General features: G+C 40.7%; 1 protein-coding gene across 2 annotated transcripts in view; it reads left to right on the forward strand.

Annotated features, from left to right (window-relative positions):
• The window catches only part of LOC146398773 (uncharacterized), a 765,729-nt gene that overhangs the window by 686,768 nt on the left and 66,625 nt on the right, over nucleotides 1–12,336 (forward strand). The window lies entirely within an intron of this gene.

A 12,336-nucleotide genomic window follows, 5' to 3' on the forward strand; every position in this document is an offset into this window, starting at 1 on the left:
CCCTGAGTTTGTTTTGTTTTGTAGTTAGGTTCATTTGTGCCCTATCTTAGATTCCACGTATGGTTCATTTATGCCATATTTTAGATTCCACGTATAAGTGATATCGTAAAAGAAAGAAGACTTTATTTTTCTTAAACTACTGCCAAACTTGTACTTACTGAGGACTAGCTATAGGTAGGAACTGTGTTAATTGCTTTGCAGATGTTTTTTTTGATGATCCAATGAATTTGGTATTATTGTTATCACCATACTGCAAAGAAGAAAAATGACTCTCATGAAGTTCAAAGTATTTACCTAGAGCTAATACTGACAGAGAACATGCTTTTGACGTTATGTTATTCTGGTGCGGCCTGTTATTTTTAAATATTACTTAGAATGTAGGATTTAGCTAAATCTACCGCCTTCTGAAGAGAGGGAGTCTGCTTCAGAAATACAGACAACAGAATTCTTTCATCTTTATTATGTAGATCCTATATTTGAATCAATTTATTGATATTAAAAGATATCACAGAATTCTTATAATAATACGACTATAAGGATAAATGAATTTTGTTGAGCCGTTCCTGTATCCATTGCACTGTCTTATTTAATCATCACAAGAAATCCTATTGAGATAAGGTTCTGCTGTTGACTATGCTTCTGACTTTTTACTGCTTATGTGACCTTGGACAAGTTAGTTGAAATTCTAATGTCTGAGTTTGTTTATCTGAAAAATGTACCTCAAAGAGTTTTTGTGAAAATTAAATTAATAAAAACATTGAAAATACTCAGCATGCATCCTCCTCCCCAAAACAAACACTGAGCACAATTGTAACTATCGAAGTTACTATTATTACAAGTTACTTTATACTAAGTTATTGTAAGTTACTATCGAAGAACTAGTCTCTTTAAGATGACCTCAAACATTGCCTCTCCTGGCCAGACTCCCCAGTCTTCAAGGCCGGATGAGATGTCTGTCTGTACACTGTACCTTGACAATACACTATGCCACTAGCACTCATGGAAGAAAATCAGCCAGAGCAGCCTGAGCACAAACTTTTATTCTAGAATACCGAACATGAAAAATTCCAGAGGGACGTCAACCGTGAGCAAGGAGGGTGCAGTGTTTTATTGGCTTTTAGCAGCAGGCGGCTGTTCAGCGTTCAGGTAGGTTACAGCCCAGAGGCTCTCTGCTGAAGTGTGCAGCGGGTTTGGGAAGTGGACACAGTGAATGCTTAGGGTGGATTCGCAGCCACTGTTAAGAGAGTCTGGACTTTATAGAGAATAGAGGAATTGTTCTTGAAAATTAGCAGCTGTTATTTGGGCCATCTGGATGGATCACGAAGGATATAGAGGACCCATTAGGGTAAATGTCCAATGCCAGAGCCGATAGAGAGGAAAAACCATAGGAACAAGGATACTCAAATGCTTCAAGAGAAATTCTCAAGTATCACGCTTGTAGCATTTCCATTAAAAAAAAAGGGGGGGGTTCCCTGGCACAGTGTTTAACGAATCCAACTGGGAACCATGAAGTTGCAGGTTCGATCCCTGGCCTTGCTCAGTGGGTTGAGGATCCAGCGTTGCCGTGAGCTGTTGTGTAGGTTGCAGATGCGGCTCTGATCCCGCGTTTCTGTGGCTCTGGGGTAGGCCTACAGCTCGGATTAGACCCCTAGCCTGGGAACCTCCATATGCCGAGGGAGCAGCCCTAGAAAAGGCAAAAAGACAAACAACAACAACAACAAAAAATGTTTGCTTATATGTTTTCTTGCAGGAAAGTGTCAACTTCTATAAGAGAGGAATTATTATGTTTCAGTTTTTTTTCTTCAGCTTCTGTTTGCAGATTGGATTAATAGACTCTTAGTTCCTATTTCCAATATATACGTAGTTTCAGAAATTCAGAGTAGTTTGGGTCTCCTAGATAGAATGAATTTAGATTTGGCAAATCAACATGTGCAGCTCAATTTAAACTGGAACAAACTATTTTTATGTGAGGAGATGTTTCATAAACACATTTTGTGAAAGACTAGGTTTGCAGATTTTGTATTAACAAAAGTTAATAGGAAAAGGATAATTGTTAACATGTTTAGAAAACAGTGGACTAAACGCAATTAAGTGGATGCTGTCTAAGGTCGCCTGGTTTTTAAAAAAATGGTCGTGTATTATGACTCTTCAAAACAGGAGTGTATTATGAAGGGTATCTACATTTATTTAAAAAGAGACCTCTCTCCCCCTTTCTTCTGCCTTTTTTTTTTTTTTCTTTTTAGGGCTGCACCTGTAGCATATGGAAGTTCCCAGGCTAGGGATCAGATCATCAGAGCTACAGCTGCAGCTTACTCGCCACAGCCACAGAAGTGCAGGATCTGAGCCACGTCTGTTATCTTACAGCTCAAGGCAACACCGGATTCCCAACCCACTGAGCAAAGCCAGGGATCAAACCTGCATCCTCACAGATACTAGTCAGATTCATTTCGGCTGTGCCATGACGGGAACTCCCCCTTTCTTTTGCTTTTAATTGCATCTTTAGGTGCAGGTATTTCATATCTTTTCCTTTAGAAAATGTGGGACTAGGATGTTTATTCAGACACGTTTTCTTCTCTTTTTTCTCTTTTATGGCTGCCCCTGTGACGTATGGAAGTTCTCAGGCTAGGAGTCAAATCAGAGGTGCAGCTGAGGCCTATGCCACAGCGATAACAATACCAGATCTGAGCTCATCTCTGACCTACACCAAAGCTTGCAAGAATGCCAGATCTTTATCCACTGAGTAGGCCAGGGATTGAGCCCGCATCCTCATAGACGCTATGTTGGGTTCTTAACCTGCTGAGCCACAGCAGGAACTCCTAGACAAGTTTTCTTAATGTGCAAGCGTTTTCACATTGATTCTACACAAGACGTTTTGATATCGGACCACAGCAGAACATGATAGGAAGCAATGAGCTGGGTTCACAAACTCTCCATGTAACAATCTCAGGCCCTTCATTCTTAGTGGGAAACAACGCAGGGCCGAAACTCACAGCTGTTTTCTTACATTTAACAAAGTCATAAAGCAGATTACAGCTCTGTTACCACTTTGTCCCTCTCACTTCCAAACACCCCTTTTTTTCTCAATAAGCACAAATTATTTTTCTTTTCTTAAATGAGTAAACCGAGGCCAAGAAATTTAGTCAAGGACTGTTACTTGTCCAGGATGGAAGCATATTGTTTCCTCAGGCTGCTCTATCCCCGCCCAGGGCGCCAGGCTGCCACGTATTGTCTTATTGACTAAAATCCTCCTGTAGGATCTTTTGAAACCCATTAGTTTTTAAATGCAAAGGTTTGTAACACAAACAAGTTAAGTATATAAAATGTAACCATTCTTTTCTCTGTGTCTGCCACCACCATTTTCCTCCAAGTTTATAGTCTCCTGAATCCCATTAAATCATCAAGTTACCTTTGGAGAAAGGACTTCCTCTAGAACCATAGCTCCATAGAGTCGTCTCTCCTTCTGGATCTTTCTCTGTGGATATATATGAGGCCAGGGAGCTCACCTGACCTCTTTATAGTGAACTGTCTTTTTCCTGATTAAGGGAAGGCAGGCACTGAGTTGCAGGAGAGGGAGCCTGCATTCAGGTGTTGCTCTAGTGTAACAATTACTGTCCACTTGCTTCAGTGGTAAGTTAACACATTCACTTAGTAAACAAATCAATCATTCAGATAGGCAGCCAGTATCAGTCGGAGGCCCCTCCTTGTGTTTGCCGGTGTTAGTGGTTTCTGGTATGTACGTACAGACCTGTGTCTGCACATATACATTTACAGTGCATATGCTGGTCTAAAACGTATAATATTGTTGCATATGTTTTTACTGTACATGCATTGAATTCAGGGTGCTTACACTCCATAATGCGCAAGATCTTTCCACATCAGTTTACTTAGATCCGTCCTGTTCATCTTCGCTGCCGTCTAGGAATTTCTGAAATTTCTCGTGTTTTCTCTGGATTTCCGTTCCTCTAATGAAAGTCTCCATCTTGTCATCTATATTTTTGAACACGTGATGCATTGTTATTTTTGTCTAATAAGTGATTCTCCCGTATATCCATTTCTACTTTCTTATTTTTTTCTGTCAGTTTTAAATAATTTAAACTCAAATCCTAATATGCCTTTAACTCTTTAATGAATGCTAGTTTTTGTACGAGAAAAAGCATTGAAACAATGTGTGCCTCTGAAGAATAACAGCTCTCTCCAGGGAGAACTGTGGCTTATTCTAATGAGGGATCGAACTTAGAGCTGTGTTGCTGCTGAAGGCTTGTCTGTTTTGATGCATCACTATTCCTGCTGTGTAATTGGTCACGTGTGAAAGACTGGGGCATTTGCCATGTCCCTTCCGCTGCCTCAGGATCTGAAATTGATTTCTTTCCTGTTGACCCTGGAGACTAATGAAAGCTCTGCTTCGCTTTTCAGACTCTGTGCCACTTTGACACCTGCCTCATGTCAAAAGATGTTTGGCTCACTCTTCTTCATGCCCCTTCTTACTAGGGTCTTCATTTCTTAATGCACCTCTGATGCCTTCAAGCGTATATATTTTAATTTCCTCTTTGATGTCGTTGTGGACCCATTGGTTTTTAGTAGCATGTTGTTTAGTCTCCAAGTAATTTTTTTTTCATTTCTTTTTCTATGGTTGATTTGTAATTTTATGCCATGGGGTCAGAAAAGATGGCGGAAATAACTTCTATACTCTTAAATTTGTTGCAAGCATATATCTGTTACATATTTTTTCTGACTTTTGTGGAGAGTGTGTTACATACATTAGTCCTCCAAGGCAGATGTCCGAGTATCTTCAAATGGTTTTAAAACACTTAAAAGATGTCTATGTCATCTGTAAATAAAATAAATAGAAAAGAATATCAGAATCTTGTACCACTGGCAAAGATAAAAATGTTGGCAGTATTCTCTATTGGATAAGAAATCTCAGACACTCATTGTCATAGTATTTTAAGACTATAAATTGTACATTATCTTTTTTTTTTTTTTTTTTTTGTCTTTTTGCTATTTCTTGGGCCGCTCTCTCGGCATATGGAGGTTCCCAGGCTAGGGGTCCAATCGGAGCTGTAGCCACCGGCCTACGCCAGAGCCACAGCAACGCGGGATCCGAGCCGCGTCTGCAACCTACACCACAGCTCACGGCAACGCCGGATCGTCAACCCACTGAGCAAGGGCAGGGACCGAACCTGCAACCTCATGGTTCCTAGTCGGATTTGTTAACCACTGCGCCACCATGGGAACTCCTGTACATTATCTTTGTAAGTAATTTAGTAATACTTATCAAGTTTTGAAAGGCTCACCCATTTTAATCCACTATTTTCTTTTTCAAAAATGTATCTTAATTATATACTCTTACAAATATGATCTATTATAAAAGTAAAAATGAGTTTCAGTACTGTGTATAGTAGCAGATTTCTCCAAATTATCTGGATGTCCATTACTAATGGATTAACAACAATTTAATGAAGTTTTGCGAATTCATGGAAGAGAAGAATACACAACTATTAAAATGAGATAAAAATACCTAGATGGAATTATAAATAAAAACAGCAGTCTTGGAGTTTCCATCATGGCTCAGCAGAAACGACTCTGACTAGCATCCATGAGGATGCAGGTTTGATCCCTGGCCTCACTAAGGATATGGCGTTGCTGTGAGCTGGGGTTTTGAACTGTGGTGTAGGTCACAGACACGACTTGGATCCCACGTTGCTGTGGCAGTGGTGTAGGCCAACAGCTACAACTCCGAATCGACTCCTAGCCTGAGAACCTCCATACGCCATGGGTGCGGCCCTAAAAAGACCAAAAAACAAAAGCAAAAAAAAAGCAATCCTCAAAATATATTACAGTCTTCATAGTATATTAAGTAAAAGGAAAAAATGTCAAGAAAGTATATTGAACATACCATGACTTTCGGTTAAAATGGCAGATTAATACGCGAGCGTGTATGTTTGTACATGTTTAACTGAACTAGTGGTTAACTCAATGACAAGAATGCTGAAGGGAAGTAGAAATCGGGAATTAGGGATCAAGAATCATCTCACTTTTCACTGGATTTATTTCCCATGCCACTCTCAGTATTTGCTGCCTAGTTTACAATTCAGATTTATTTGATTAAACTAGGATAATTTGCCCCCAATACTGAGGTGGGTGCAATCTAATCGCTGGGCCTGCAGAAGTGGCTAAGGACTCAGTTCCTGATTTTTCACCTTCATTGTCCCTTTAAGTGTTACACCTGTTTGTGTGATAATATGTGAGATCAGTGCTCTGTAGATTCACCTGCGTCTGGGCCACCTGTATTTAAGTGAAGATGATCAGCGTATGACTTAACATCAACTAAGGCTGGTTCCCGCTTGAGAGGTCTATTGAATTATTTCCTGACTTTTGAACACAGAGCAATCAGTATTTTAATTTTCTGGTGCTAGATGAATTTTCTGGTGCTAATTTTCAGGCATTTCCTTTGATTCATTCAAAAAGCTCACACAAATCCGCATAGAATGGTGTCGTAAGACTGAATTTATCCTTCTTGGCCTTCTGAAGAACAAGTTTTTGTACCATCCAAACAGTTGTCACCGTGGACACAGTTGTCAATGTTAATATGCAGTGGCTACCTAGAGAACAGAGTCCACAGCACTTTCCAGTGGAATTTAGCATTCTGAAGTGCTAATGAAGAGATTGGTATTTGTGTTATTCATCAAAAATCAAAATCAGTTTTTTACGATTTTGGATCAAAAATTTGGATCAAGATTTTGATATGAAACCAGGTATCTTCAAAGGCTAATATTTAAGACATGAAACATTCTATGATCTTTTATATGGCAAAATTATTTTTGCCAAGTATCTGAAAAGGAATCTAAGTACCCTGCTGTGTGACTGAGTGACTCTCTAATAATTAGTTCTAATAATTAGTAGCTGTGTAATAGATAATAGGAGCCCCAAACTGAAAGATTCAAAAAGAGCATATCTTAGTACTTCATGTTATCACAGCCTGGGTAGACAATTTAAATATTATGAAATATAGTTGGCAGTATCTTACAGTTAAAAAAGATAAACACTTTGAAAAAGATAAACCCTTTGGGAAGTTCCCATTGCAGCTCCGCGGGTGAAAAACCTGATCAGTGTCCATGAGGATGTGAATTCAAGCCCTGGCCTCACTCATTGGGTTAAGGATCCAGCATTTCAGTGAGCTGCCGCGTAGGTCGCAGATGCAGCTTACATCCCTCATTGCTGTGGCTGTGGCTTAGTCTGGCAGTTGCAGTTCTGCTTCTCCCCCTAGCCTGGGAACTTCCGTATGCCACGGGTGAGGCCCTAGAAAGACACACACACACACACACACACACACACAGATATTTTTGTCCTTTTGTCTTTGAATTATGTGTTACCACAGTTATGAAACCAGCACTGACAGCATTAAGAAGACTTAGTTTACCATTTCCAAGGTTACAAAAGGAAAATCCATATAGGGTGAATATTTATGAGATTCCTGGTCCAATCTAGTGGAGAAGAAGGTAGCTCCTTAAATAATGTAGCCAGTTATTCTCTGACTTAATATTCTGATTTTAAGACAGGTGCATGGCAGAAACTAGGGACAAAGGCACATGTTAGCCATCACATGGAATAAGGCATATTAAACCCTAAAATCATTAATCTAGAAATTAAATTTCCCTTAGAAGTCAATCAACTAGTTAAAAAAAAAGTCAATCATCTGATTTATACCTCACTTTGGCATATGGCTTTATTTTAGTCAGACATATGATATATTCTTTGTTTTCATTTTCACTCCTAAGAAAATATGTTTTACAAGCAAAAACAATTGTTTTTTATTAAAATATAACTGACTTACAATCTTATATTAGTTTCAGGTGTACTACGTAGGGAGTTGGTGTTTTAAACATTATAAAATCATCACCAGCATCAGTCTAGTTACCGCCCGTCACCATACAGCTATTACAATCTTATTGCCTGTAGCCCCTGTGTTGTTCATTCCATCCCCATGAGTTATTTTATAACTGGAAGTTTGTACCTCTCAATCTCTCGTCTGTTTTTAAGGAGAAAAATCCAGCTCAATGACAATACCTAAACATCCAGTCTCGTATGGGCCAGGCAATGCTTCCCTCGTATATATTTGTTGAATAAATAGAAGAAAATGAGGCAGCCTCAGAGATGCCTAACATCAGTATCACGGAACTAATTCGTTGTAAACATATAAAGTCTAAATTCTATTCCTTATGAAGAAGTTACGATCACAGGAATGCTGAGTATCTTGTCCAAGAATCTCTGCTGTTTTCAGAAGTTGCACAGTGGAGCTGTGCTGTGGAACAGAGAGAGGTGGTCTCCGGATTTGTTATGGCTAATCAGGGAAACCTCGAAGGACCTATTCAGAGGACCTCATAACAAGGTCAGCTGGACAAAAAGCCCTTCCTAAAATCACAATGGTCTTAAAATCAGTTAGCAAACAAACAGAAGCCTTCAAACAATATTAATATGGCCTAAAGGTTCAATTTGATGGAACTGTCTAAGAAGAAATCATCCTTGTCAGACGAAGATACTTCTATTCCCTTTGAGACTCTCTTGATTAAAACAAATTTTATTTCATTTGATAATATCTAATTTTAGTAATTAATGAATCTGACGCTTGGGACCATTTCTTCTATCGGACTTAAACAGAGTAAGCTAATAAGTAATTAGTTCATCCAAGAGCCTTGTAAGGTGTAATCCCCGGGTTCCTTCCAGATTCTCTTTGTTCTGCGTGTATCACTAATTGTTTTAAGTGATTTTTAATTTTGTGAAACATTTCCCAATTAAAGTTAGATAAGTAAATACAAGGATGTACTTTGTTTAATATTATGTTTCTTGTCAGTGGAAGGATAGGCTTTAAATTCTTCTGAAGACAGCATTTTTCTAATCAACACATTGTATAATTCTAGTTTGGGGAAAGAGAATTTCCCATTTATTTTATGACTTTGAATTTTATTTTCCAAATGGCTTCCCTGTAAATCCAGTTCATGACTCAGCTCTTCAGTGATGGGGTGAGTAGAAAGCCCTCTCTTTCCTTCTTCCTTTGCCGATCCCCTATCACCTCCCCACTTATATAGGGATCTTACACAATGAATTAATGCTTCTCTCTCCTTTCTCTTTAACCTCTTCCTCATCATTTGATTCTTCCAACTTCCTAATTGCCGGGCATACTGCAAAATAAAAATGAGAGTTCCTCCTTCAAGATGGGGATGTAGAAAAAATGTGGTGAAAGTATTAAAAGATGTAAAGCTTTTTCCCATCTTCCAGTCTTGACCACTCATGCTGCTTGCTCTTTAATGTTGTTTCAAGCTAAGAAAAAAAAAAAAAAACATATTATTAGTGTGAATTTTTTCCATTTATTTTCCATGCAATGCTAGAAAAAGGCATATTGAGCAGTTAAATCCTATGAGGGATGATATGAATTACCCAGTCGTGTTTCCAGCTGCTAGCAGACCAGAGCGGACAAGTGAAAAACTGACTCAAGAAGGTTGAGAGGAGGGAGAGGATCCTGCAAGCGTGGATCCCGCCCCGAAAGGGCTCCTTAGGCACGGGGGTCACTCACTGGTGGGTGCAGACCCTCCCAGGGGCCTGGATGCCCTGCTGCAGGACTTAGGACTCTCTCTGGCTCAGTACAGCCACCAGGATCCCCCCCCTCCCCAGCCTCCAGACCCTTGTGCTTCAGAGCCAGGCATCTCTCCTTCCCACGGCCCAGCCATCACAATCAATGGGGGTCTGCCTGCAACCCCCAAAGGCCTTTAAACCTTTAAGCCTCCACACCTGGTTGCCAGGACAGGGAACAAGTGAGAGGGCTGCCTGGCCATCTGCCAACCACGCTCTAGCCAGACTCCAGCCAAGATGGTCCAGAGTGTACACTCTGCCTCCAGCACTCAGGGGGGCAGGAGCTGACAGCAGAATGAGGGTCTCCTTTCGCCTCAGAACCCGTGTGGTTATTGGCCAGGTGCAGAGCCAAGAGGAAGGCCTGGCTCTGGGAGAGTGGGTGGCCAAGCCATTCCCAGGTGGTGAGGAGCCAACAGGAGACGGAACCAGGCTCCAAACCCCTGTCACATGCTCTTTGTTCCGTAAGACCTTACCTATACGAATCACAGAGTCACAGATAAGATGAATAAATCCAAGAGGGCAGAGGCAGAGCATTAAACCAGTACAGGTATTCATGTAACTGCACAGCTTCTGTGTCCATGAAACAGGTGCTGTTGAATTTCACTGTAATCGCATCTCTCTGGTGCATTAAAAAAGCCCTCAGCGTCACTTCCCCAGCAATCACAATTCATTTTATCACTTCCCAAAGCCCAAAGGTCAAAACTTTGTGAACACTCTTCATTTTCTCAATTTATGCCATTTTTTATTCCAATCCAGAATGGTTTCAGGTCCGTAAAAATGGCTCGCTTTAATCAACACCTCTGATCCAAAGAGAATTTTTCACTCACCCAGCAGTATTTTTTGGCAGCTTTCAAAATCTGACTTCTTCATCCTCCTCTATTCTTGTTTCCATGGCAATGCGTATCCGGGTTTCTTCCTACCAGCCTGAGTGCTCCTCTCCATAGTCCTTTGCTGCCCTGACCTCCGTTGTCCAACGTTTAAAAGATCCGTTTCCTAAAGTCCCAGGCCCTCAGGTCTTTTTAGTGTATTTCCTCTTTCAAAGCCATTTTCATTCTTAGGTTTTGATGATTCACAAATTGACATCTTTCTTCCAGGTCTTGCCTCCAAACTTCAGTGTTGTTAGCATCTCTGCTTGGATGTCTGGAAGTTAAACTTTGCCTTTCCTAGTGCCCCTCCCACGGCACGTGGAGGTTCCCAGGGTAGGGGTCTAATCGGAGCTGTAGCCACCGGCCCACACCACAGCCACAGCAACTCGGGATCCGAGCTGCACCTGCAACCTGCACCACAGCTCACGGCAGTGCCAGATCCTTAACCCACTGAGCAAGGCCAGGGATCGAACCCTCCACCTCATGGTTCCTAGTCGGATTCGTTAACCACTGAGCCACGACGGGAACTCCTAAGCTCCTTGCTAAATAGAATTGAGGGTCTCCATGAATCCCTTAGTGTTTTCTCTGCTGCTGAATTACCGCACCACCTATTCTCCAAAACCAGAAATCTCAGAGTCATGCCAGACTTTTCTACCTTATTCTTGTTTTTCATCCAATCCTGGGACAAATTTTCACACTTGGAGTTCCCAAAACTTCCCTAAATCTTTACGCTCCTGTCCTTCATCGCCAGTGTCTTCACTCTAGTCGTTCTCACCTGGATGATGGCGGTGGCCTCCTAACCACTGTCCACTCTTCATTCGGTCCCCAGCACCGCAACCTGCGTGGCCCTTGTAATTACAAAGGTGGTTATATTTGTTTCCTGCCCAAACCCTTCCTCGATGTCCTTCTGATTTCAACACAGATGAGAAATGAACGCCCTTGAATGCTTCTTGTGGTTAGTGGAGTAATGGCCACCAGAGATCTTCATGCCCTGATCTCTGGAACCTGTGGATGTGTTACCTTAACAAGGCAAAAGGGATTTTGCAGATATGATTCATTGAAAGACATTCAGATGGGACAGTATCCTGGACTGTCCAGGGGGGCTTGATAAGAGAGAAGAAAGTGAAATGGAAGTAGGGATTTGGGTAGGTGATACGCGAAGGGCTCTACTCCTCCTTAGTGGCTTTAAAAATAATAGGTAAATGGGACCAAGAGCCCAGGAATCAGCCTGGAGGCAGAAAAAGACCTGGAAACACATTATCCCAGAGAGCTTGCTGAAGGAACAGAGCCATACTGAAAGCTTGATTTTCAGCAAGTGAGACTTCTTTCAGAACTGTAAGATAATAAATGTGTGTGAAGCCACTAAATTTATTGTAATTTACCACGTCAGCAAGAGAAAACTCATATACTGTTACAGAAAGCAAGATGTTGTATAAACACTTTAATTAGTGTCTATAATAAGAACTTTTTTATGAAATAAAAATCTTGATTTGTTCCCTATCAACTTGTTTTTAGAGAAACTTCTTAAAGTTCAGTTTCCCTATAAAGTTTGATTAATTCTACATTTTTTTTCTCTTTGGAAAAAATAGTTTTCAGTTAATTAAAACCATAGGATACTGGTCAGTTTTGCTATTAAATTATGGTGAGTGAACCCATTACTTCCATATCTAGTTACTGCACAATCAAGTTACCATAAACAGTGCTTGCAGCCTGTAGAAAAGAGCAGATGGGAAACACTACTGAAGACAGAATAAAGAACCTTTAATGATGTAACTTTTTTTTTTTTTTTGTCTTTTTGCCATTTCTTGGGCCACTCCCGCAGCATATGGAGGTTCCCAGGCTA

The sequence above is a fragment of the Sus scrofa genome, chromosome 10 (genome assembly GCF_054392235.1).
Source record: "Sus scrofa isolate SSC_HxYL_T2T_F1_AM1 chromosome 10, Sscrofa_HxYL_maternal_Yorkshire_Landrace_v2.0, whole genome shotgun sequence".
Classification (NCBI taxonomy): Eukaryota; Metazoa; Chordata; class Mammalia; order Artiodactyla; family Suidae; genus Sus; species Sus scrofa.